Here is a 26,723-nt window from a genome sequence, read left to right on the forward strand (position 1 = left end):
CTTTCAAGAAGGGCAGGATTTGAAGTGGTTCTCTGTAGCTACTGCGAATAGCATAAAAATAAATTCAATGTTCTGCAAAGATTAATTGTTGTGTGCATGAAGAGAATCTTTCTGTGTCTAAGTGAGGAAACCAGTGGTACAAACTGCTCAAAATCTCATGGAGCCTGGTTCCTGGAGATTTCTTTAAATTGGATGAACACCTGTGGGGTCGTCAAGATTCCCTTCTCCATCCACAGGGTTGGATTACGTTTCCTCAGGATATATCCTTTAACAGGATATATCCTTTATGCCCTGAAACAAAAAATCCACTGGGATATAAATGTGAGGTAGTCAGTCACTGTCCAGTGTCATCCTCAATACCCTGAATCAAGGCAGAGGTTACTGGAGGAAAATCCTGGCAGAAACAAACTGAAAATCCTCCTGACCATGTTGGGTGTTTCATGTAGGCAGAATCAGGGTGTGTTGTATTTAGAGATCTCTCTGGTGGTTCTCAGGGTCCTCATGCAACCAAATTTGGTTCTTTCTGATTCTACTGCATTGAAATATTTTATTCTCTTATTATTCCCCAAAACACCTCACTCACAATTTCAGCATGTCCACTTGTGCTTCCCTGACAGCAACAGGGCCTATCCATTTCTCTGCCACCAATGTCACCTGGTCCCTGTTTTTATTTCTATTCCTGAAACTCTCCAAGAGGAAAGCACAGAACAGCCAGTTTTGCCTTTAGAACACAGGCGTGTTTTATGAGCACTGGATGCACGTTGGCTGATGAAGGATCCTGACTGTCTGGGTATATGGGATAATTGTTCCACTTGGGACTCATTAGCTAATTATTTAAAGATTCTAAGGAAAAGCATTTCATAAATAGAGCACTAAATTTCCAGAAGTGTAATTACAGGCTGAACACACATTTTTTAGCACCTGTGTTATCCACTACACAAGGCAATGGCAAATTACCTTGTGCTGTGCTGTCCCTGCTCTCTGGCAGCCTTGGGGCAGGACAGGGGAACTACTGGGAAATTGAAAGGGAACAATTTTGGTATCCCCATTCTGGTAACAAAAAACACACAGTCATCTTGGGGTGGTTTAAAATTCTGCCCCTAACATACAGAAACTCAATAATGAAGGATAAAAGTTCCCTCACAGGGTGAGGGAAGCACAGACCAAACAGCCATAACCCAGATTCTTGATCTGGATTTGTTACTTGACTTTGAAGTTTCTTACTCAGTGTTAGAAGACATTGTTTGCTTCTCAGTAACTTCCTCAAGTTATTCTGGAAAAACATTGTTCTACTGAGGAGGAGAATTCCAGAATAGGATTTCTGACCCACCAGTTCAGGAATTGTTACTTAAAAGGTTTCACATCACAGATTGACAAAAATGAGGCAATTGTGGGGCATGGAGACTTGGACTTGGGTCAATAAACAACTGCATTTAAAGGAGAACCTAGTCTTGTTCAGTCTGGATCCTCATTAACTGAGCAAAAGCATATTTAGAACCAATCTCAGAGTTGTATTTGCTTTTCTATGCTGGATGGGAGCCCTGCCCATCATGCCCATCACACCCACACTGTCTGTTTGTGCACGACTTCTGCATCCATCCAGCAGGTCCTGCCTTTCTCCTGGTAACCAGAAAAATTCCAAATCTCAATATGAGTACATAAACCAACACTCTCAGCTATTTTCATTTCCAGACACATTTGCATTCCCTCATGCAAGAAAATTTCAGAGGTCCCGTAAATTTTGCTCCTCATTTCCAGAAGGAATTTCCTCCACCCTTTCCTTCCTCTTCCTGCCCAAACCTCCATGTCTCCTTCCCTGTGAATCTCAGCCCTCTGTGTTTCTTGCTTTCACAGCCTCTCTCCCTGCCTTCTCTGGGAAGTTCTTCTGCTTGGCAGCAGCCCACGTGTGAATCCCCCCAAAAAAGGGCTGGGAGGCAGGGGAAGAGACCCCCCCTGAGGTTCCTATTGATAAATCATAGAAAAGGTCTCCTATGGCAGGTTAATCAACTGCTGGATGCTGTTTTCATCCCTTCGAAGGCCCAAGGAAGCCACACAGAGCTCTGGGTCTGTTGCAGTGGGAAAGCAGCAAACCTTTCAAGGTCCCAGACACCTTCCTGTGGCTGCACTACCAGGAGAGGAGAGCAGCAGCCACAAAAGCTGATACCTGCTCTGCAGAAACAGTAAGAGAGGTGTTGATGTGGTATTTCCTTCTCAGGTACCTGAATTGTGAGCGGGTCCTCCTTCCAGCACCTGTCACGACTGAGGGAACAGTTTCCATGCAGGAGGTTCAGCCAGTGACTCTGCCTTTGAATGAGTAACACCAAGTCCTCTTCATGTCTAGGGCTAGAAACTTCCTTTTTTATATGAGTTTTTTATGAGGTTTTTATGGGTTTTGTCTCTCTCTCCCTCTTCTCTTTTTTTTTTTTTTTTTTTTAATACTAATATTTTTCATTTTCATAAAGCCCAGAGAAGCCTGAACTTCAGGTTTCAGTTCCCAATCTGCCTAAGATGGATTTTTTTTTCTTTTCCTGTTCTTCATTCATGCAAAAGCCTCTCCATGATCAGGTAGCCATGTGCATGATGGGAAGAATAAGGGGAGGGTAAGTGGTATAATTTTGATTATGCTTTGAAATGCTCAGGGCTGGAAATGAAGTATGAGATTCCCCCCACTTCCCCTGCCTCTCTTGAAGGCAATTATGATTGCCTTAAAGATGTGAGATCTGTTGAAAGTAACAAATCGCTGATTGTTTATTTTCAGGGTAGACAACAATCAGCTTTTAATCAGCTTCTCATCACCGCTAGAGAGCTATTAACTCTCTTAAAAATAATTAGAAAACAGAAAAGAAAAATCTTCTTCAATTATTTTCATCCAGGAAACTGAGATTTTATGGAGAAAAAAGAAAAAACACCTCGAGATTGAGAGAAAGAAAAAAAAAAGTTAACATGGTGGCACATTAAGTACACTCTTTTAGCAAATGAGATATTGTTTGCCAGAAGTTGGATTGTGCTTCCTGAGCTTGTACGAGGTTATGGATGTTGGCACCTGAATAAGAAACAGTATTTTCAGTCACCTTGGGCAGACACGCAGATATTTCTGCTGAACATTTTTAAGGAAATGGATTGCATGAGTCTTCCATATCTCTGATTTCTGACTGTTCACAGAACCCTGGCTTACAGATTCCCACATTTTTGTGGGATTCTTTCCATCTTTGAGTAAACAGTCTGTGAATTTCTGTGCTGGGGAAACAGTACTCAAACTTAACTACAATAAAGACAGCAACATCCAAATTTCAATTATACTGGAATTAGCAACAGGTATGAAACATCCCAGATATCACCTTTTGTGACTTCAGATGGGCAACTGAATAGTCATTTCAGCTCATGTACAACTTTCCAGGAGCTTTCTCCACCAAAAATGCCATTAAAATCTCCCCTCAGTGTGCCTCATTTACTACTACCACAGAGAGTTTTAATAGTACACTGTTTGTAACTCAAATGTAACTCAATAAAATCAACCATGAGCAGTTTGGAGGGTCCTGAGACAGCTGCTGCCTTTCAGGTGATGGCCAGGCAATGTCTTGGCTGTTCCTGAGCTGCAGTTACACAACAAGGAGCCTTTGGTTGGAAACTGGAGGACAAACAGGTTTTGTCACTGTCACATTGCAGGGAACCTGCCCTCCAAAAAAGTAATGGACTGCAAATCCCTTATGGACTCTCTAAGAGACAGATCTCTAAAGAGTGTGTGAGTGCTCAGCTAATTAAGCTCTCCCCCACCAGGACCCCAGTGACTGTATCTTTTTATTCTATTTCCTTTTTGCCCATTGGAGGTGAATTGTGATGACTTTAAAAAGGGATTCTTCCTGCCCATGGATCAGTGTTGTACCCATTTGACCTACTAGTGTCTCTTTAAAGACTGATGAACTGGAACACAAAAGTGGAACTCTCTCAGTTTAACTGTTCCCACCTGAGTTTCCTGCACTGTGAGATATGTTTTTAAGGAGGCTCATGGAGTGGTTGCACCATTGGTTCAGGTTCCAGGGTTATTGCACACAGAATTTCCATGGCCTGGCAAGAGGCAAGACAGCAAAGACAGTCACAGGACTGGTTTACATTGGAAACTGCTTTCATTAAAAATGTGCTACATCTCAGGACCAGATCAGGAATTTAATTCTGCTTTGGTACTGGTCACTAATTAAATGAGAAAGGGCAACACTAATTTAAAGAAAAATATGGAAAAAATTACTTACTGGATTTATATTTTCCCCTCACTCACCGAAACCCCTCCTTGCAAATGACAAAAGTCTTGACTAAGACTAACAAGAGAGGCTGCAGGCAGCCAAACCTTCACTCACCAGACAGCACCACATCTAAAAAGGAAGACTCACATTTTTAATTTAGAGCTGTGCCTTGCAGTAGGCAAGCCCCACATTTTCACATAGTAATGTACTGCCAATATAGTCTAAAACATCATTTTTAAACCATGGATGAAGTCCTGTCCACCTCTATCCTCCCTTAAAGTTGACAGACAAAGTTGGCAGAAAAAAATCACTTCTCTGCTCACAGAAATTGTTTGGTGAGCCAAACCTAAAGGAATTTTCCAGAGAGTGCAACCACCCTTATTCTCTCTTCCTGATCCTTTTTCTAGGCTGATGGCTTTGGGTAAATAGAATAGCTGCTTGGGTATTTATTTGTTCAGCTTTATAAAGATTGTATGATTTTGAGGAGTACTTGTGAGTATAAAGTGTCTTGTAGCAGGTGTGTGTCAGAAAGACAGAAGAACCCTCTTGGAACACTGATATTGCTGCATAAACCAGAATAAATGGCCAGTGGAGGGTATGGTTTATCATTTTAAATTATTTTTTCTCTCCAGCCAAAGACAGTTGGTTTCTTAAACCATGATTTTATCCTTTCTAATTTGACTTCTCAATTGTACCAGAATTCTTAATTATTTCACTGCTCGCAATTTACACCACCCAATTTATCACCTGAGAACAGCAGCGCAGCATAAATAATCTATTGCCTTTTTAACCTGAAGGCCTCAGCATTTAGTCTTCAAGAATATGAAAAATTTCTAATTTAATAATGGAATGTTCCTGTGACGGTCACCCTAACGGGAAAGAATTGCTGTCTGAAGTTTCCTGTTCTCCACTCAAGAGAAGTCAGCAGAGATAAGTGAACACAGAACTCAAGCCCAGCTTGAGCTCCATTCCAGCAGTCTGGAAACAGCTGGAGGTTGTCTGGGATCCCCTGGAGCTCTCACCTACCAGAGACCCCTGGCAAATCATGTCCTGAGCTGGATGTCCCTGTTGGAACCCTGGGCACTGAGAATTTTAGACTTTCTGTGCTGACAGGCACTGACCTCCAAGAAAACACTGCATTTGACCTGAGGCCATGGAGAAGGCTTCCAAAACTGACTGATAGCACTGGGATTATGGGTGTGTAGTTTGAATAGAAGCATGTAATATCACAGGGTGGAAAACTTAGAGTTTAAGGTTTTAGAATATAGTTATATATATATATATATATATATATATATATCTCTCAAGATGGAGGTTTTAGGGCATAGGCTAAGTCCTTCTTTTTCACCTTCTTCTCCATGGTTCTAGGTGTTATTTTGTAATTGGATAGAAAAGTCTGCATTGTGGGCCACAGGTGGTTGGTTATTGGGTTAAAAGTAAAAATAATTTAGGTGTCATTTCTTAATTGGACAGTTTATCCTTAAAAAGCCTTGTAAAGAGATAGAGAGAGAGCCATTTTTACTTAGTTAGCTAGAATGCTGTAGAACTCACAGCTCGTGAGACTGTAATGTAGATAAGAATTAATAAACATCTGAGTCCAAACACAAAATACCATCTCCAGCATTTAATCCTTACTCTGGCAAAAAGAAGATAAATGCATCATGCCCCAAAACATAGAACCACAGCCAGGTCCTGCCTGTGTGTTGAACAGTGTTGAGCAAAAACCACGAATGAAAGAGAAACTCCAGAGGCTGCTCCCCTGGCACAGAGGACTGGGAACAATCTCTGCTGTGAGTGGGTAAATTTCAGTGATCTTGCAGTAGAAACAGGATTTTTAAAAAAAAAATCTCAAAGAAAAATCTGCTGAGCACCATGTAATAATTAAGGTAACAATTTTCCTTGACTCTTATTCACATCTTTGATTCTGAAAGTCTTGTTCTGGACAAGAAACACTGACTCCCATCCATCACTCCTAATGGAGCAAGACCTACAGTGTGGCACAGTGTTTGTTACTCATCTCAGACACAAATATTATGTTTAATCAGGAGCTGAAGTAAGATTAAATTAATAAAACAAACAACACAAAGTAAAGCCTGAAGCACCAGAGCATCCCCAGCACTCTGCAGTTTGGCAGGGTGGAGCAGAAAGAATAAAATTCGCTGCCCAAATCTCACTTTACTGTCAAACCATGTTGTGGGAGCTCTACAGAGACATCTTGCTCAAATCATGCTCTGTCTGCAAAGCAATGTCCTACCCAGAGGTCCTGAAAAGCCTCCCCAACCCCTTCCCATTACAGGTGTGGCCACCTACAAGCTGCCCCTTTTTTTCTCAGCACCCTGAAGCTGAGTCACTTCTCACAGGACAGCCCTGAGTTAGGAAAAGGCAAAATCTGCAGATCTGTCCTACCCTAGAAACCAAAGAGAGATGTTTAAAAAAGACAGGAATAACTAAACTCCAACCCAGCCATTGGACAATGCATTTGCCACAGAAAGGCAGTGACCCAAGGGCCTGAGGCAGAAGCTCAGCCATGCTTGTCAAATGATGCATTTGTAGCTGCACTGAGATTTGAGATTCAAGCTTGAAAGGCAGCAGGACTCATCCCTTAGAATCAAAGCAGGTGCAATGCCATGCACATCATTATTCCCACCAGAGAATCCTCCCGTGGGACTCGTGTGGGTGCCTGCTCCATTAATGTGAGACTGAAAAAACCTTGAGTGTGAGACACAGAGGAGCCCTTCCAGCACCCGCCTGTTTGTCTCCTCCTTTAAAAACATCAGCTGCCACATCTTAATAGAGCAGCTCCTCCTCTCAGCTCCTCCTCTGCCCTGGGTACCCTGATGATGCCTCCTGGATTTTAAAAGCGGCGTCGGAGGAAAGACGGAGGCCCCGAGACGTCCCTTTTTTTCATCATGTATAATTTGTGAAGCTAGTCAAAAAATAGCAGGCAATTTAGGCTGGAATTTCTCCAGCTGGGATATTCATAGCACATGTGATCAAACAGCAGAATTTGCCAGTCCCTGGGAAAACAATCAGGCTCCTTAACCTGACTTCACCGCCGAGGACAGAGCCTGTAAACATGGTTATTGATCAGGGCAGAGCTATTTCCATCAGGCTGCACTGCTCTGGACATCTGCAGAGTCAACACCTGCACAGCTGAAGTTAGGGCAGATAGCTCTGAGAATTTAACATTCCTGAGACAGGGGAGATTTCCAAAAGGATTATCAGCCAAAGACACTCTGAAATTACACTGAAAATTGGAGAAAAAGATATCATAAATGGATTTTATGTAAAACTCCGGGTTATGGTACAGCTTATTGACATATACAACAAATTAAAACAGCTAATTCATCTTGCTACCTTCCACTGATAATTTTTTAATTAAGTTACTTATCTTTATCTACATATTTAAGAATGTAGGTCTTTCATTATTCATCTCTTAAAGAAAATCAATGTTGTCCTGATTTGCTACAGCTCAAACAAGGGAGCAGTATTATCTATGCTAGGACTGACTAATAGAAAAAAAAATTCATTAACTTTATTAACAAGCCCTAAGAAAATGCTATTGAGCACATTTTCATACTCCTAAAAGTCTGAATTATAAACCAAAGGCTTAATAGTGTTCAGTAAGACTAAAATAGACATTGTGATTTTTTTTTTTTTTTTTTAATGCTTACAAATAAGACAGGAAAAGGTAGAAAATTATTAAAGCAGTCTAATGAAATGTTTTAGAAAGTTCAGTCCTAATTCTGGATTATATTATAAAAACCACTAGCAAAAAAAAAAAAAAAAAAAAAAAAGCTTTATATTCTGGGTTTTATTATTTATTAATTATTATTCTGCATTTTATTTATTACTGAGACTGGAAGCTGATCTGTAGCACTGGTTAGATGCAAGTGTCTAAATGCCTATCCACTGCACAGTTCTGAAATATTTGCACATCAAAACAGACCCTGGTTTTACACTTGGGATTCCAAAGCTTTATAAGAGACATTGTGAAAAGAGTAAACTTTGAATCTCAATTTCTGGAGGAAACGGACTTTTTCTAGTCATCTGGAGTGTCCTTTTCTTCTCAAGGTGACCTTAAAATTCACATTTGTGAAATGGTTTCCTCTTGTGCTCAATCCTACTGTGAAATAAGTTTTAAAAATGACTATTTATCTTCTTTAATATATTAGTCATATACAGCAGGAGAAGCCTCTGTGGGAATTTTTGCTATCGGGTTTGCTCAAGCCTAAGTCAATGCTGATTTACAAAACATAACTTACCCTTAGTAACAAACAATCATGGATATATTTATTGGAATAACATCTTCCCATTCTCCTCCAGCAGCGTGTTCTGTTTATCAGTTCCAGAGCTGCAGATTGGGGGATATTTACAGTGACCAAGGCAATTTGAAAGCAATGCTTTTATGTTGCCCATCTTATTACAATTTTTACAAGCCTGAATCGCTGGCATTTGGCAAAACAAATAGATCTGATGGTTCTGAAAAATGTTAATGAAATGCAAATCAGCCAGGCAGGTATAAGTTATATTTATGTCTGAGAAGTGAGAATTGGTGCATTGCTCAGAAACTGCCCGTTGCAAAAGTTAAATTTAATGAAGTTTGAATTTTTTTAGATTTTTGCCTTGCTAATCATGACCTCGGCTGCCTGCACCATGTAATGACAATAATGAATAAACATGCTGTGCTTATGAAGAACTAGAACCTAACAAGCTGATCAATTGTTAATTCTATAAAGTGACTAAAACGTGTCTCCACTATCAATAAGTAAATCAGCTTCTATTTGCAGTACTAATGCACCTTGTACATATCCTCCAGCTATCCTGCCCTTCTCTGTAATAATGTAATTATCAGTTTGGTCATATTTAAGTACAACCTGAATGAGATTTGATATTATTTTTGTCTTGAGGGTGGAAAAAATAGGAGAAAAAAATTGTTTGGGTATTTAAAGAGACACAATACATTTATTTGGAGGAGGCAGATTTTCCACTTGCCCTCCAATTAGTTATACAAAATTATTCGTTTGAAAGCCAATTATTTTACAGCATTATTCTTAAATCATACAGGCTATTATTAGACAGACATTCCAGAGAAGAAGGTCTTTTTATTATTAAAGCCCTTTTGCTCTAAGCCTCTGTAACAAAGACTTTAAACAAAAGACAACGGTGCTCATTAACTGTAACAGAAGATGTTTCTTCTGTAGGGGAAAAAAAAGTAAAATAAGACTAATTTGGCTTTAATCAGGCTTTATTTTTCCTCTTACATGAGGAAAACACAGAAGGTAGATCAGATCTTTAGCCATAACACAATTATGTATATTCCAAATATGCTAATTGCAAAGAGCTGACTGTCTCCACTACATTTCCAAGCAAGATTTAGCAGTGATAGTTTACCCATTGCTGAAGAACATGTTCAAGAAAAAGGATGTTTAACACATGCAAAACCCAGGAGTCTTGCTTGAATTATCTGTTTTTCTTCTCATTCCTAGAGCTGCCTGCAATGACACTGGGAGGAATCAGTTCATCCACCCCAAACCACCACCTATCTCAGTCTGGGGTGCAACCAGTGAGGAAACCTCACCTGGAGCATTTCACAGGTGAGTGATACACACTGGAGGGTGAGTAATTGTATTTAAAGTGGCTGCACTAATTGCATCTGAAGTGGCTGCCCCTTATCCAGAGCTATAAACCGTAATTATTCTTCATGTTTAGAGCTTCTGTGATTATTCTTCTATTGTTAAGCTGAAATATATGTCACAAAAATACATTAGAAACATTGCAAGGAGGAAATGTTCTGGAGGGAAATGCTCTTAAGTGTGTGGATAAGCTCAATATACCAATTAATTTCTAACACTTAACCAAGTGTCATTTCTCAGGTGGAAGGTTACACTCATTCTGCCAGAATTTGTCCCATTTCACCCCAGATCCATCTCTCCATGACAATTTGGTGTAGAAAAGGGGGGGATAGTCCTTTTTACCTGCTACTCTCTTAAATTAAGATGATCAGCACAGGATTTTAAAAACCTGACCTAACAAAGTTTTGTTCTTTCAGTGATCTCTGAACAGAAACAAATCTATTATTAAACAGAAGCAGAATTAATCATTTCAGCAGCACACAAAAAATACACAGGGGTAGTTTAGTACTAAAATAATTATTTTGCTTTTTCCTCCTTCAGCCCCAGTCAAGCCTACACACGACATAACTGACAGGCATTTCCACAGTTAAACTCTTACTCCAGCAGTACTTTGCAGTTAAATAACCCAATCTCAATTACTCTGTGATGTGCTTCCAAACAATGGGCATTAACTCAGAGGTTCAGAGGCACTGTTTAACTGAGGAATGCAACAGGAACACACACATCACAATCTCTCTGTATTCCACAAAATAAATATTCCTTTTTGAGACTCAATGGGCTGTTTTATGTGCAGGTCCACTCACTGCTGTGGATCTGTGTTTGGGGAAATACTCATAGCCCTTGACTTCTAACCAGGGTGCTTCAGAGCCACTGAAGTGGCAGTGCTCAGCACAAACAGTGACACAGCCACCAGGAGCCCAGCAGCCAGGATCAGGCTTCTGCACCTGCCTGGATCCACGAGGGGGCAATTCCAGTTGTATCCCAGTTTTTCTCAGGGAGGAAGCAATGCCCCAGGGCAGGGCAGCCACAACACCTTCTGTCATTAAGATTATGAAGATTTTCTTCACACTATCTTATTTTTTCTATAAGAAATAAAGCAAGTGGGTATCCTGAGTACAGCCCTGGCTTTGCCACAGACCCTGGCACTGGCCAGAGGAGGAGGGAACAGCAGAGGGGAAGGGATGATCCCTCCTTCCCCCCTAGTAACCCTGTCTGCTGAGCATTTGCCAGGAAATTGGAAGGAAACCAGCAAGAAACACGGGCTTCCCAAATGCCCAGTGAAGAGATCATCACCAGCAACCAGAACTTCTCTAATTTATTTTCAGAATTATCCTAGAATGGTGGAATAGTATGGGCTGAAAGAGACTTTAGAGTTCTCCACCCCAGCACGGGCAGGGACACCTTCCACCAGGGTGCTCCAAGTCCCATCCAGCCTGGTCCTGAGCACTTCCAGGGATGGAGCAGCCACAGCTTCTCTGGGCAACCTGTGCCAGGGTCTCACCACCCTTACTGGGAAGAATTTCTTTTCAATATTCAAACAAACCTGTTTTCTTTCAGTTTAAAGCCATCCCCCTTTTTCTTGTCACTACAAACTCTTGTAACAGGGAACTGAGTCCCAAAGACTTAATTTAAGCAGGGCATATTCACCCCCCCCTACTTGTGTCATAGAACCATACTTCCATTAAAGAACTCAACCACACCTGTTTAATAGCTTAAACATAACAAGAAGTTCCATTTAGGAGTCCAAGCTAAGTTAATTTTGCCAGGAAATTGTAATATGGATGTATTACATTAAATTCTGAAACACGGCGTTTCTCTTCCTGTCTCCAACATTATTAGCATCTTACAGTGGCTTGAATTAAAAAAGAAACATTTATTTTATCACCCTGATATCAGCCCGCTGCAATATAACATTTTTGAAACGGGGAAATATCACAGCTTGGCGACATAAATTCAACACTGCAACAAGATAAATCCTCCCCATTAATGTAAACCGCTGCACTTCCCAATATATCTGCATCTGCAACACACTTGTGTTTGCTGATCAGACCATCATAAACACACATAACTCTCAGTGAATGATGGAAGCTGCAAGAAAATCCGAGGGTAACTGCTCTCCAGACTAAAGCAGCCACAGCCTGGTCCTTCAAACAGATTCACTCGTGCAGGGATGTTCCTGCTTGTGTTCAACAGGATAAAATACCATCCTCCTCACCATTGGAACCAATGTAACACAGCAAAGGACATCGAGGTACACTCACTCCTTAATTACACATGCACAGAATGGATGCTGGAAGCTTTATTAACTTGCAATATGTATAAATCCCAGAGATGCACAAAGGAGAGGTTGGGTACCCTGTCAATTAAGAATTTCTGGATTTCTCACTGAATGCTTAAGGTGACAATGAATTGACACAGGAAAAAAGAAAAAAAAAAAAGCTCATTTAATTTTGTTGAAAAGAAAAATCACTTAGTGCTTTCTCCAACAACTCAATTTCCACCTTTTCCCCTTAACACTGAGATCAACACTCTGAAACTTGCGCCAAATGGGAATTTGGCACACAGTTTAGGAAATGCAAACACATGAATTAATAACCTGAATTATGCAAATACGAACCTGAAATTTGCAATTTGTTTTAAAAAGCTGAAAGAACTCCTCTTAATTGGTTTATCCATGTCTAAGCATTACTCAAATGATTCTGGTTTAGCAGTCAGCTGCCTCTTGCAGGCTCAGAAAAAAAGTCTATAAATGCTTTAAAAGCTAAAGCACTGAGTTCTGCTCTCTCCTCTATAAGGAAAAGGTTTGTTGTTTCCAGAACCAGAAAGTCCAAGCTGATTCCATGTTCTTTAGCTCAAAGGGATGTAGCACTGGCTGAGTTATGTTTTGCAAGAGGCTGGAGAACAAAAACGAAGCAAGAGCTCTGCACTGATGGTTGGGGGGTAAGTTCTTTTACCATCCTGTAACACCAAGGGTGGGATTGCTGCCCCTTAATATATTTATCCTTGTTAGAGCTCACAGCACATGCAGCACAACTGCTTTGGAAGGAGGGAAAAAACTTGTACTGGTGCTGTGCAGAGGGAAATATCCTTGCAGGAGAAAGGCCTGACCCCACCAGTGTTTTTATTCACAGATGTTCCCTGTGAAGTGTAGCTGAAATTGAAACACCACAGAAAGGGGAATAAAAACAACGGGTCACCTTTGGAGTCACGGAGACACCCGGTGCTACTTTCCCTCATTTGAGCTTCCCTCTGGCACAGCTGTGCCAAGCCTGAGAAAAATCAGCCTTTCAGCTCACGGCCTTTCCAAAACAACTGCTGGAAAATACACAAAATAGAGCAAAACCCGCCGCCCTTTGTTCCTCCTTACGAGCCTCTCCAGAATAGCAAAGAGGCTTCGGTGGCAGAGCCCGACAGAAATCCCCTTTTCCCTTGCAGGCACTGGGGATGCTCTGGCACTGCAAAGCAGCTCCGCTCCATCTGCCTGACCCCAGGTGAGGGTGAGCTGTGATCTCCTGATCTGCGGGCTGGCACTGCCTTCAAAGCGATGGTTATCACATTTTCAAAGGGGAAAAAAGAGATGCTGAAGGAGTTCTACTAGACCTTGAGAAAAGGAGTCCCAGGGCCATAAACTCTGAGAGAGAGAGACAAGGAAAATCCAATACCTCAGATGAAAATCATTTGTGTAGGGGAGATCTTTATTCTGAGTGTGCGTACAAAATCCAGGACAAAATATAATGCTCAAGGTTTTCCTCCAGAGGCTGGAACAAGGCTTAGGACTCAAAGGTGTCTTGCTGCTCCATATTCATATTGATAGCGAGTTTAAAATAATAAAAGGTTGGTCTTAGAGAGTTATAAAATATTGGTAGTTCAAACAAATTTTTTTTTAACTCACAAATTCAAATTTAGTTCTAGATTAGGAGCTTTTTACAATGGCATTTTTTCAATGGCCAACCAAGGTAGGTGGAATTACAAAACCATAATAATTTCAAGATGTTGTAAGAAATTTCATTTTACACAAGGCTGAGAATTAATTACTTTCCATCGAGTATTTTACATTTTACTTCTCCATGTGCAATTTTTCCTAACACTGAAGGAGTGCTGGCCAAATTCTGCCCTTTTCACTCTCAGCCCAGTCCTTAATTGGGAAGATTTGCCTGAGAGAGGACAGCAGGTGCTGGCCTTCAATTAATAAAAGATTGGCATGGGGAGATCAGGGGCTGCTCCCAAGTCCCACCAACCAGTTGCCAATTCAGATCCAATCCAGGGCAGCCACATCTGGAAGGCAACACCAGCTGACACCTGCACCTGAGCTGGGTGACCAGGACAACTGGTGGACTCTTAGTAATTTATATAAAACTCAGAGAAGTCAAGGTGATTTTTTTGTTTAATTTAAATAATATTCCACAATCACCAGAGCTGGAAGAGCCTTCTAAACAGCTGAGGAAAAGGGCCATGGAATAAGTGGCTTGAACCCAGACAATCTCTGCACCCTGGAAAGGCAGAAAGGTCTTCAGTATTGGACTAAAATCTATCACCAAGGCTCTTGTTTCCTTTTGCCTGTGTTTTTCTTCAATAATTGGGAGATTTTTACTATCAGAGTATGTCAAACCTCTACCTCCCAGAACACTGAAGTCACCCAGACCAATACATCAAACATCAATATGAAACTATAAGGGGAAAAAAAAAAAAGAAATCTGCTACAGCATCATCTAAACATAAGACACTAAGTAATAGCATTTTAAAAAAAAATCTATTTCACACAGATGAAAATCATTACAGTTCTCTAGAGACCCTCTCTCTCTCTCTCTCTCTCTCTCTCTCTCTCTGCAGCTCCCCATATCATTTCCTAGCTGGTAAAAATGTGCCACAGGATATCAAAAGACGGTTACGTTCTTCTAATTTTAATATTCCTCTAATCCAATAATGGCTTGTTTACTGCTTTCTAATTTAAAGGTAATTCATTAGATGTATCCTGTCACGTCTTATTGGCAATGAAGGCATAAGGATCTTACACAGAGCTCTGAGGCATGTCAGTCATATTGCTAATATTCCGTGTGGGTCCCTCAATGCAAAGGGCTATTGATGCAATGGCACTGGTGAGGGACTCTGTGTGTGCACCTACATACAAATCACAACCAGAAATATTAAAAGACTTTCAGGAGTGAAGTCTGGACCCCAAAAAAAAATTATGTTTTAGCATTGAGAATTCTAGCAAACAGAAATATAAGTGATTTGAGGGCAAATATTTGTGATAGTTACAAAAAGGGTCTTGCACAGCCCGTGGGGAAGCCCCTGCCTGACCTGAAGGGGAATTGGATGAGTCTGCAGCAAATGATGAAGGTTAAGGAAACATCAGACAGAAAGAGCAGCCTGAACTCCAAAATTAACATTTCAAGAGCCAGACCATGCCAGGCAACATCTGTTGTGATTTTCCAAAAGCTACTCCGAGTTTTTGAGTAACCCCAGGGCAAAGTGACAGGGACCGAGGCCAAGGGCTTCGGACCTGCTGGACCTTGGCAGCAGGAGCACCCAGGTGAGGGTGGGAGCACAGCAGGAACCACTGGCACAGCAGGGCAAAGCACTTTCCTGCCTCACCAGCCACAGCAGCATCACCTGGCTGCTGGGGCTCCCTCCTCACTCCCCTGGCACAGAGCCTGTGCTCACCTCCACGGGAGCAGCTCTTCTCTGAGCAATCAGGCAAAGGAAAGCAATTTACTGCGGGTGAAAGCCCTGTGAGCTCCAACACTCTGCTCAGGCAGCTCTCCTGCCACAAGGGCTGGGAACTCTTGGGCTGTTCCCACTCTGCCACACCAGCTCTGCCACATCAGCTCTCTCTGTGCCAGGGCACTGATATGCCCATTTTCAATAATCTCTTCCCCAGAAGTGAAACCTTTAAACCTTTAACCAACCAGAGTAACCACTCACTGCCTCACAAATCGTGGCTGTGTCAGAGGAGGACACTGAGAATCACAGAGGGAAGCACAAACTGTCCCCATTCCCCAGGAGCACGGCAGGATCACCGCTTTGGAAGACACTTTGGGTCAGTACGTGTCCAAACCCATCCCCTCATTGGCTGTCGGTGATGTCATGGCCGTGCATTAATCCCCGGTGACTGCAGGTTTAATTTAACATCGCCCCATCCCCTGCTAACGACACTGACCGCGCGCCTGGCAGGAAATTACTCGAGCAGAGAACAAAGCAACTTGTTGAAACAGGCAAAGTCGCGTCTCTTAAGTGATTATTTCCAGCTTTTCTTTTGTCAGAGTGAAGTTGTTGGGGTCAGGAGATGCCACGCGCCTCGCTGGAAGGAGCGGGGATTGTCAGAGCTCTGTTTCAAAGAAAGTAAATCCTCCCACTCAAAAAAAAAAAAAAAAAAAAAAAAGTGCAAGTGCCAGTGGTGGGAAACCAACCGCTCTGGGAAATGAAAGTATGTAAGTATATATATGAAAGTATTTCAGGAGCTATAAAATCGGGAGCTGAAATTATAAACACTTTTTAGGGAAGGAAAAAAAAAAAAAAAAAAAAAAAAAAAAAAAAAAAAAAAAAAAAAAAAAGAGTGACATTTAAAGAGCAAAGCCTGACCCTTTGCTATGGGCGCTCTCATCGCTGGGGGAACGGGGGCAATAAATGAATTCCGCTCACACGCCCCAGAGCAGAGAGAGACTGAACTCCAGGACTAATACCTGGGGATGCTCCGGACAGACACACGGCCGCTCTCCCGGAGCCCGCCCGGCCCCTGCAGACCTTTTGGGAAGGGCGAACACCGCAGGCACTGCCGGCACGGGGGGTGCCCCTGTGGGGATCCCTCTGCCCCCGGGGCCTCTTGGGGAACAGATAATTCACTGTTCGCCCCCACACTGCCGCTAATTGCGCTCCGAAACACAAGTTCCATCGCGGCTGGAGCGATGCTTCTCTCCCCGCCGCCTCCCCGCGACGCGCATCTCTCACCCCCCGGACCCCCCGAGGCTCCCGGAGGGATCCTCAGCCCCGGCCCGAGCCCAGCCCGGCCCCGCTCACCTGGCCGCCGTGTCGCCCGGGGAAAGGGGACTCAGCCCCGGGGGAGCGGGGAGAGCCCCCGCGTTCAGGATGCTCCGCAAGGCTCCCGCAGGCAGCGCCCCAAGTGCCTTCGGAACTCCCCTCCTCCTCCTCCTCCTCCTCCTCCTCCTGCTCAGAGCCGGGGGAGGAAGGCCGGTGTTACGGCTGGGGCGGCTCTCCCGTGTCCCTTGAGCATCCTCCCTTGGCTCTGGCTGACCCCGCCGAGCAGAGCCGGAGCTGCTCGGGCGAGGAGCGCTCCCCTCCCTCCTTCCCTCCATCCCTCCCTCCGCCCCGGGGAGGGTCGCGGTGTCTCCCGGAGGCAGAGCCTTCGCTCAGCCCGCGATTTTAATCGCTTGACGGAGCCGTCCTGACCTTATTTCAGCATCCGAGTGGTGGCCGCTGAGCCGAGGGAAGGAAGAGCCAGGGGGGCCGGAGTTCGCAGCATCTCTCGGAAACAGGCGCAAGTTGAGAAGGCACCGGGGGCTCGGGCCGTGACCTGCCCGCCCCTGTCACCGCCGCACGTCCACGGTCCTGCGGGTTATCAATAAACCAGCATCTTCACCCCGTTTGGTTTAAATGATCCAAATGAAAGCTGGTGTTTCCCTGGCTACAAAGTCGGGGTCACTTTGCTTTTTTTTTCCAGCAGCCACCGGGAAAAGGAGTCTCCTCCTCGCTCTGCCAGTGACTCTGTGCCAGTGAGACAGAGAACCTTTATCCCTGCACTTCTACACCCCCGGATCCTCCCGTAGCTCTGCTGCTCACCTAAACAGTGACGTCCAAATAAACGCTCCGGTGGCTGCCAGGCGTTTGAATATGTGTAGAATGGAGTGTGATTTCTGTGAGAGAGGGCAGTGTCTCACCACAGGGAACCACAGGGCTCAGAGCAACAGTAGGTTGATCTCTAATCTACTACCTAAATCCTGTCGTGATACAAATCGTCACCCTCCTGGATAAACATCCCTTAAATGGGAAGGATCGCTGTAAAAATGCCTTGTGGAGCAGAGCAGGTTACTTTTATCACAGGAAAACCCTCCCTGGATACTGTTGTGGGATTGCAATTTGCCTTTTGAGTTGTCTTAGTGCAAGTTCTCTGATGCACGTGTGAAAAACAGTAAAAAATCTCAGCAGCTCCCACACCACCATTCGTAGTAAATTAATAATCCAGAAGCAGACTCTCACATCCTGGATAAATTCACTCAGCCTGAAAGAGAGGGTCTAAATGCCCAGCCTCAGCTCTCCCTCATCCTGTGTTATCACAATGCAGTTTTGCTCTTTTAATCAGCGGGAGTTGCAATATAGTCAAAATAGGAGGGAAGAAACCCACAGCATGGGACCACATCTCTCCATCTCGTTCCTTACCTGAGGAGCTGTCACCTTCTTGCCTACTGCTCCTGACACTTAACACCCCTCCAGACCTCTAGAGAGCCTGGAAAAGGGAGAGAGACAAGGCAGGAGCTCCAAGGTTGCATAAAGAAATGTGAGAAGTAGATGTGGGTAAAAGGGAGGGAACTGGATGTGCTGATGGGAAATGGAAAGATTTAGAGGACAGGAGGCACAAATTAGCAGGAAGAAAGGTCTCATCTTGCTGCCTGGGGTACAGTTTGTTGAAAGTAGGCTGGTCAGGACATCAGACAGGGATTATGCAGGAACAACAACCCCCTGATATGTGTGGATGGAGCAGTTTACCAGCTGTGGGTGCTTTGAGTCACAGGACACAGCAGCTCACAGCTCTCCCTGGCCTGGTGCTGTCCTGTGCTCATAATTCCTTCCCATCTCTCAGCCTCAGTTTTCCCATCCAGACAGCAGAGACAGCCCCGTTTCCAGCACTGGGCTGCTGTCAAAACGAATTAAGAGGTCCAAAGAGTACTTTGAAATGCAGATATTATGCTCACTAGTTTTAATGTCTCCAAAGCGGTCTCCAGATATCTCTAAATCCTCAACATATCCCTGATCAATTCCTGTTTTGCATAGGAGGAAGCCAAGCAGAGGGACAGAGGCTTTAGCCCATCTCTTTTATGCTGTGTTCTGAGGGTCCCCCTGACCTTGCCACAGCTCAAGTTCCCAGATTTTTGTCCCACAGTGTCTGATCCCACCCAAAGCCATGTTTTGCTGGTGACACAGAACAAGCTCCATACATGCAGAGCCTCCACACCTGATTATTAATCATTACCCTATTAGGAATAAATTACTATCCCCCAGAAAGCTATTTCCTCTGGCAAATAAATGCCCAGGCTTGATCTCCCTCACCCTGGAGTTACACCCATATTTCTGCCACCCCCTGTGCCCTGCAGGGCCCTCCCAGCAATCTTGGGTGCTGTGGGGCTGGACTAAACCTCCCCCCCTGTGTTTTCCTTGCCTTTGCAGGTGCACTGGGGAAGGAGCAGGGCACAGGAGCTGCTGGTCCCCAGGCCTGTGATCAAATTATCTCTCCCTCTGTCACACATCCTAATCATCACAGCTGGCGGCCATGCCAACAATATTAACGCCGCTGAGTAGCTTTCAGTTTTGCAATTAGCAAGGTTTTCTGCTTCCCTCAAATAAAAAAAAAATAGGCTGGTGCTTCTTAACGCTGCATAAATGATACAGAGACACTCAGGGCCCACGTTCCTGCCTTGTTGAGATGAACCGACATTAGGAGCGCTGGAGATATTTTAAGTCTTCTGAAGATTAAAATGGTTACAAAGCTTATTATTTCTAAACATGTTTATCCTGCCTCTCTTTTTTGTTTGCAAAATTAGGCAAAGTGCAGTTTAAACAAACAACTATTGTACTATTAAACATTGATTAAAGAAAAGGGTTCCATTTAAATTATTAAGTGGTAAGATAAAAAGCATCCCTTCTTTTTTTGTGCGCTACTTTATTCAGAAGTCAAACTTCTGCAGTCTCACTGAATGCTAATGAGCAGCATAATAATGCACAAGGGCAAGAGGGGGCTGAGTAATTAAAAACAGAGGCCAGAAATCAAAGGGCTTGAAATACACTTAAGAAAATAATTCAATTATACATTAGAAACCTGGGATAATCAAGACACGTCCCACAGTTTCATTCATCATTATGCCCCAATTTTATATCTCTACTGGTTTGCTGTACACAGGAAGCAGCAATTGGGACTCTCATCTGTGATGCCTCAGCTGGAGAGACAAAGGCAACGTGCACTCAGGCCCCATCCTCATCTCTGCTCCTTGAAAACTGCTTCACTTGACTGAGTAGATTCTCACTTAGCTGAATTAGGGAAATACTTTTGGTCACAAGATAATTCTGTCTTGGTTCCACATTCCTTTTCTCTGTAGCTTTGCAATTAATTAACAGAGATCTCCACACCCACCATTTTCTCTTCCCTATAAATCCATCTCCCACCACCCTCCTTGGCTTCACCATTTCCCACGGCTTCAGACTTGCCTGGTTACCCACAAAAACCTCTGCCAAGCAAGGCACTGGGTGGGTTTGTCCAGAAAACCACTTATTTAGCTGGCATCATGAAACTCTGAGGTTTTCACACAACACAAGCTGGGTCAAAAAGTCCTGACATGGCTTTGCAATGTCACTTTTACAGGCCAAGGAGTCCCAGTACAGCTCCTGGTCTCCAGGAGAGCAAAGCAGGCTGTACCATTTATAGGGAATTCCAGTGCCATGTGATAGAACAAGGAAAAATGAGACAGTTTAGTCTTGTTCAGTGACTTTGGAGATCAACAGAGGATTTTAAGTGATTTTGCCTTGTGCAGTCTGGATGCAATAAGCAATTATCAAACAGACTCATTGCACTGACTGCAGCTTAAAGGAGGGAACTGTAAGTGATGCATTGTCAGGCACCATGGAAAAAAAAAAAAACAGAAAAAGTGAAAACAAGAGTTTCCATCTGACAAAGAAGAGCACTGCGTTCACAAGCTTTGCAGATGCACAAATTTTTACCTCCTTTTGCTACATAATTAAGGCAATGCCAGGAAAAATAAATGTTGGAAACAACCCAGAGAAAAAAAAAAAAAACCAACAAAAAACTCAGGAATTTTAGCAGAACTGACAGTGAATTACATATCAGCTTCCTGAGAAATCAGAGTCTGTCTCATTAGGATTTTTAAAGGTTTAAGCATGGAGACTGTGAATTGTCTTTAATGAGCAATGGAGTCAAACCAAACACTGCTGTGCTCCACAAGGCCAGAGAAGGCCAGAGTCCAGCACAGGTCACTTTGAACTTTGAACAATGAGAAAAAGCAACAAGAATCTCAGGTCAAGTTTTCCAAAACTAGGGGTCTCAAAATGAAGGTTATGACTCCAGCAGATGAGGGCTGTTTAGTGTAGTTCCAACTATTCCTGTGCTTTGTTGCATCTTTCATTCAGGAAAAAAACCAAAAGGCTGCATGTGAAGAGCCAATTTCAACCAGTGTATGACAGCAGCTAAAGTGCTTGTCTCAAGATCTCCCCAGCCTTATCAGCCACGCCTTCCTCAATCAGAAATAAAGCTCTTTTGGAGATGATTCCTCTTCCCCCCCAGAAAAGATGCACACTCACTTGTTAAACAGGAGATCATTAAGACAAACAAACCAGCTCATAATGTGAGTGGAGCAGTGTTTGCCAAAGGTGGAGAGGGTAATGTGCAAATTAAGACAGACATTAAATTTCAACCTACAGTGAGTTCAAGAGGGAAAATATCCATTTTCCCCTATTTTTCTAATGAGGAATTAATTTTTAGAAGAGAAGACAGAGACAGACACGTTGCTTGATTTTGCAGAGGGGGTGACTGGAAGGGGGGAGCTGCACCCAAGGGCAGAGCCTGAGCCACAGAGGAGCCCCACTGCTCAATATTCATTTCTCAAGTTTGTGGTTGAAATACTCTAATAGATATCTTAGTGACATCCTTTTCCAAGAAACAGTCTGGGGCAGTAATTCTGACAGGACAAGTCAGCTGTAATGAATCTCTTTCCTCAGCACAGATGGGGCCTTGCTTTACTCACATGCATTGCTCCTTCCACTCCCTAAGACTACCTGGAGACAAGAGAAAGCAGCTCTGGCCTCTTATCTTACCTGCCTGAAACAATATAGTGGCAATCAATAAATGAACTACATTTTCTTTAAATATGCAATTACATGGAATAGATTATAGAAGTGACAAAACCCAGAACAACTCCACAAACACAGAGCTGGGCTCTGATTTCTATCAATATGAGATGAAAGTCATGTAGTTGCTCATTTACAGCTCAAAGCTGCATTATTTTCCCTAACTCAGGCTCTATTGGTAGTCAGCTGAACACTCTGAAGCAGAAATACCAACTCATCTTGATATTCCTTCCACAGTAAATAATGATTTACAAAGGAGGGAGGGGGGAATTTTCCTTCCCCTCCCGCTTTCAATTCATTAAGCTCAACTGTGATAACCAGTGAGGCATACAGGAAAGGGTTAGGTATCTCTGCCTCTGAATATTTAATTCGGGACTAAATGTAATGCACAGCATCTTTGCACCCTTGGGAGTTCAGCAGCCAATATGCCAATGAATATATTCTGACAATAGTGATTTTTTTTCTGCACTTTGGAGGCATGAGTGACATTTGCTCACCACATATGTTACATCGGATGCTGAGGTCTACACTTGTGAGAAATTAATCAGAATCCATCTGTTTCCTTCTCATCCTGGACAATTTCATTACAACTTAACCAAAGATTATAGGATTCCCATGTCTGTGTCCCCAGCCCCCAGCCCAGTCTTGGTGTTTCTATCCCCAACGATTAAAGCTGCTTAGTTTAAGTAAGGTCAGAATCAATCTTCCTTCCTGTAGGGGAAGGCATAATGCTCATGGGCAGGGTCCAAAATCTGCTCTAAATTACATGTAGGTAAATCCAGAATATCCCTACTGAACCAAAGGGGGTTCAGATTTATCATGGAGCAGGTTGTGGACCTTGATCTATCAATACACGTTTCTGGTGGCTGATTTTGATGGATATCAGGCTCAAAATGGCACAAAGTCAGTCCCTGCAGGTCCTCTATTTCATTTTCATTTACCTGTCCAGGTGGTGAAGGGGATGGCTCAGCCCTTCTGTGGGGCTTAGAGACACCATGACACTGCTGGGAAGAGCTCTGGCTTAAAATACTGCCTGTACTTAGGTGGCTTAGAAAATTCTTCACTTACTTCATATTCACTGGTACTTCTTTAATTCATTATAGTAGCAAGAGAGAACTGGACAAAAAGGTTGCTTGGACCCTGATTTATAATGCAAACATTTGCACAATGGTGGATGAAGAGCTTTAAAAGTGGAGGGTTCTAGGAATTCTTTGGACAAGGCACAAATGGCTTAACAAGCCCAGAAGCAGAAATACCCATGAGATTCTGGTACCAAATTACCCTGTGAGAGTCCCAAACATGAGGCTTCCCGAGCAACAGAGAAGCCAAAGCTGTGAACCAAAAAGAGAGGTTTCCATTACAGAAACTGGGCAGAGAGACACAGAGTGGGAGGCCTGGGAAAGCCCAGTAAGGAGGAAAAAGAGCTCCAGTGATGAGGAGCTGAGAGGCAGCTCTAACACCAGGGGTCTGCAGGTCAGGGAGGCCACACCTGATCCAGAGGGGCCAAGCTGGAGGTTGCAGGCTGAACACAGCCATGGCAGCTCCCAAAACCTTCCTGCCACTCACCTGTGACTGTGGCAGAGACACCTCAAGCAGAGGAGCTCACCCAGCAGTGGGGAGGTGGAAGCTGAAGGAGGATGAGGAGGATGAGAACAAAACCCATTCACCAGCCTGGGATGGAACCAGGAGAAGCTCCCTGACCCCACTCTGAGCTGTGCTGCCTCCCCCACTTCTCTCAGCCATTATTCCAGCTGACTTGCAGATACCTGAGAGTTATTTCTGAAATGAAGGTGTGCTCGGATCAGACTGTCACAGCCTGTCTGTTCAATCAGGAGTTACTTGATCAGATGGTTTTTTGCTGTAACACAATCACACGATTCCAGGGCTGGAAACAGGACCTACATTCCAGCTCTAGGGCTGGGCACTTCCTTGCCAATAAGATATTGACACATTGGGAGATAGCTGTAAAAGAAAGATCTTGCATAAATTAACTTATGCTATTTATAGACATGGAGAGCAGTCTATCCATGGGACCATCTGCTAATCTATGTCCCATGGCAATTAAAGTCAACGTTTCACTATATCTTCTCCATCAAGGGCTGAGATTATGCACTGAACTCCTTTTTTTTTTTTTTTTTTTTTTTTTTGTATAACACTAACCTTGCATCTGTGCTGTTTAGTGTTTCTTTCCAACTTTCCATGGCACTTCCCATGTCCATTCTCTGAGTGCCTGCTGCAAGAAAGAAAACCTCAAATGGATGGATCATTTTAATTTATAGTGAAGGGGGCAATAAGTTTCTCATGTTTCTCAAGAACTCCTCTCCTTTGATAACAAGAAAAACACACCTTATGTACTAAATTAATGAATTTATATATTTGATACAAAATGATCTTCACACAGTCAAATTTTATCAATGCTTCTTGTTGCAAACAAACCTCACAAATTTTTCAGAAGTAACTTATGATTTTGGACATTATGTTTTCAATGTTCCAACCCAAGATGTTTCCAAAAATCATCAAAAACCTGAGAGCAGACCTCTTTTATTCAGACCATTTCATTGTCTTCAAGGAAAGCTGGAAGCCTGAAAAGCATGGCATCCAAATATTCTGCTTTAGAAAATATGTGAAGACAAAACCCATCTGTAATTACTGTACCACTTGTCCAGATTATAGATAAAGAGAATTTTCTGGAGTAACTTGAAAGCTTGAGTCCTACTGCCTTATTCTGTATCTTTTTATACACATCACATTTTTATTACTCCATGTAATTTTAATAATTTATACTGGCACCATCACTTCAGCAATTGCATTCACTACATTTAGCATTAGGAGTTTCTATAACAGCGAGGAAGAAAACACATAAGATTTGATTAGCAGGAGGGTTTGCAGAAAGGCAACTTTACAGCAGGACTGAAGGGCTCCTGCTCAGGCCAAAGATATTATTTTACAGAAATAATTACAGAAATACATGTTTCCTGGACACTAACACATTTGGTTGATTAAAAAAGACAATAAAGTGAATTGATCAATTACACAAATAAAAACTCGAGTAATGCTCCACTTCTGTCACAGCTGATATTACAGAAAGCTTCTCTTTTCCAGCTGTGTGGGGATGTGTGTGAGGGAGGGAAAGAAAAATGGAAACATTGAGCAGTGACACAATCAAACCTTATCCCACGTTGGTCTGAAACCTCACTGCAGTCAGAACACCATCAGGAGTTACGCGAGCACAGAGCTTCCCCCACTTTGTGCTGACTGAGCCCCTCTGTGGGGAGTGATCACCTCCCAAATATCCCTCCCCTCTCTCTGGTTTCCACTTTCCATCACAGGATACAAAACCTGGGCTTTACATCCACAGCTGTCTTCCCAAAGGTCCAAACTCTCTGCTCAAAGCCTAAAGGTTATTATGCAAAGTCCTAGAGGAGAAAACTGGTGTAATACCTTCCCTCAGCACCTAAAAAGTCATAACAGACCATTACTGGCTGTGGCTATAACATCTACAGAGTATACCAGGGCAGAGATGTAAGTATTTGTGGAGAGGCTTTAAAGCCATTGTTGTCCATTTTTGCACATTAAAACCCACAAAGAGTTTTATTTAGAGCACTAAATCCTTTCATTTCTCTCTGGCTAGATTTTTTTACTGTTAAAATATTTATCATGCACTCCAAGAATCTCGATGCCAAGTATTTATTTTATTTTTTTATAACCTTTTAAAGTAGTTTCTTTAAAATATCTTCAGGTGTGCATATTGCTCTTAAAACAACCACTGAAAATAATGGTTAATTGTAAAACAGAAAGGAGAGGAATGAGGCATCAGGCACTGCTGAGACCACAGCAGAACAAAGGGTGGATTTCACAAAGTTCAGTGCTAAGGGCAAACAGAAAGGGAATTTTTGCAAAACTGAAAGTTTTCAAAGTTAAAATTTTTAGGTTTCACATAAATAAATGTAACTTCCTATTGCCAGTGGGTTGGGTGGGGTAGAGAAGAAAGCTTCTTTGGAGGGGATATTTGTGTCAAAGGCTTACATTTACATTTCCCTTCAGATAAGCAATATTTTTTGTGAGGTGGGCGGCTGACACTGAGAATAATCAGTATTTCCTGTCTGAAAATTCCCCTCTAATCTTGATAACCCTGGAGGCTGAACCCAGCTCATCCTGCAGCTTTTGGGATGTGGCAAATGAGGCACCTTCTGCCTGGAAAGAGCCTTTGGATGGAGCCCCTGAGAGCTCAGCCAGGGCTGTGCTGCTCCTCACCCTGCAGCCTCCTCAGCCAGGGCTGCTGGATGTGAGCAAATGCAATCTGGCAGCTGCGAAGCTTGGTTACAAATGCCTGGGAAGAGATTACCTTCAGCTTCCAGAACATTTCTTTTAATCTGAAGAGAAGCAGACACCTCCCCTCTCCTCCCCGTGCAGCCTCTGCTTTATGCATGGAGTCAACCTCATTCTCAACACCACAATTTGAGCCATTATGTTCTCTTCTCTATTCCCATGTGAGATTTAACTTCTTTCACATGGAAAAAAAAATATATATATCTATATTTTAACTTTCCTTCTTTCTGTTTCTTCTCACAGAGGAAGGAGTCAGGGTGAGGCACAAACCTGAAAAATTATCCCACATTTTTATCAACTGCTTTGGCACCTCCTCCAAGAGCTCTCTGGCCACTGGTGCACCTTGGAGGACACAACAGCATCTCCATGTGATTTCATGGAGAATTTGTGCGATTGCTTCTCTGTCCAAAGATCTTCCATTCTGCACCTATAT

The 26,723-nt window shown here is 43.0% G+C and overlaps 1 protein-coding gene across 1 annotated transcript in view; it reads right to left on the reverse strand.

Moving 5' to 3' along the window:
- TAFA4 (TAFA chemokine like family member 4) overlaps positions 1–17,390 on the reverse strand; it is a gene marked incomplete at its 3' end in the record, with an annotated part of 69,400 nt that extends 52,010 nt beyond the window's left edge. The window contains exon 1 of the mRNA XM_083869285.1: positions 17,282–17,390. The remainder of the gene's footprint in view (positions 1–17,281) is intronic.
- Positions 17,391–26,723: the final 9,333 nt, after the last annotated feature.

Source organism: Zosterops lateralis (assembly GCF_965231275.1).
Source record: "Zosterops lateralis genome assembly, chromosome: 11".
Classification (NCBI taxonomy): Eukaryota; Metazoa; Chordata; class Aves; order Passeriformes; family Zosteropidae; genus Zosterops; species Zosterops lateralis.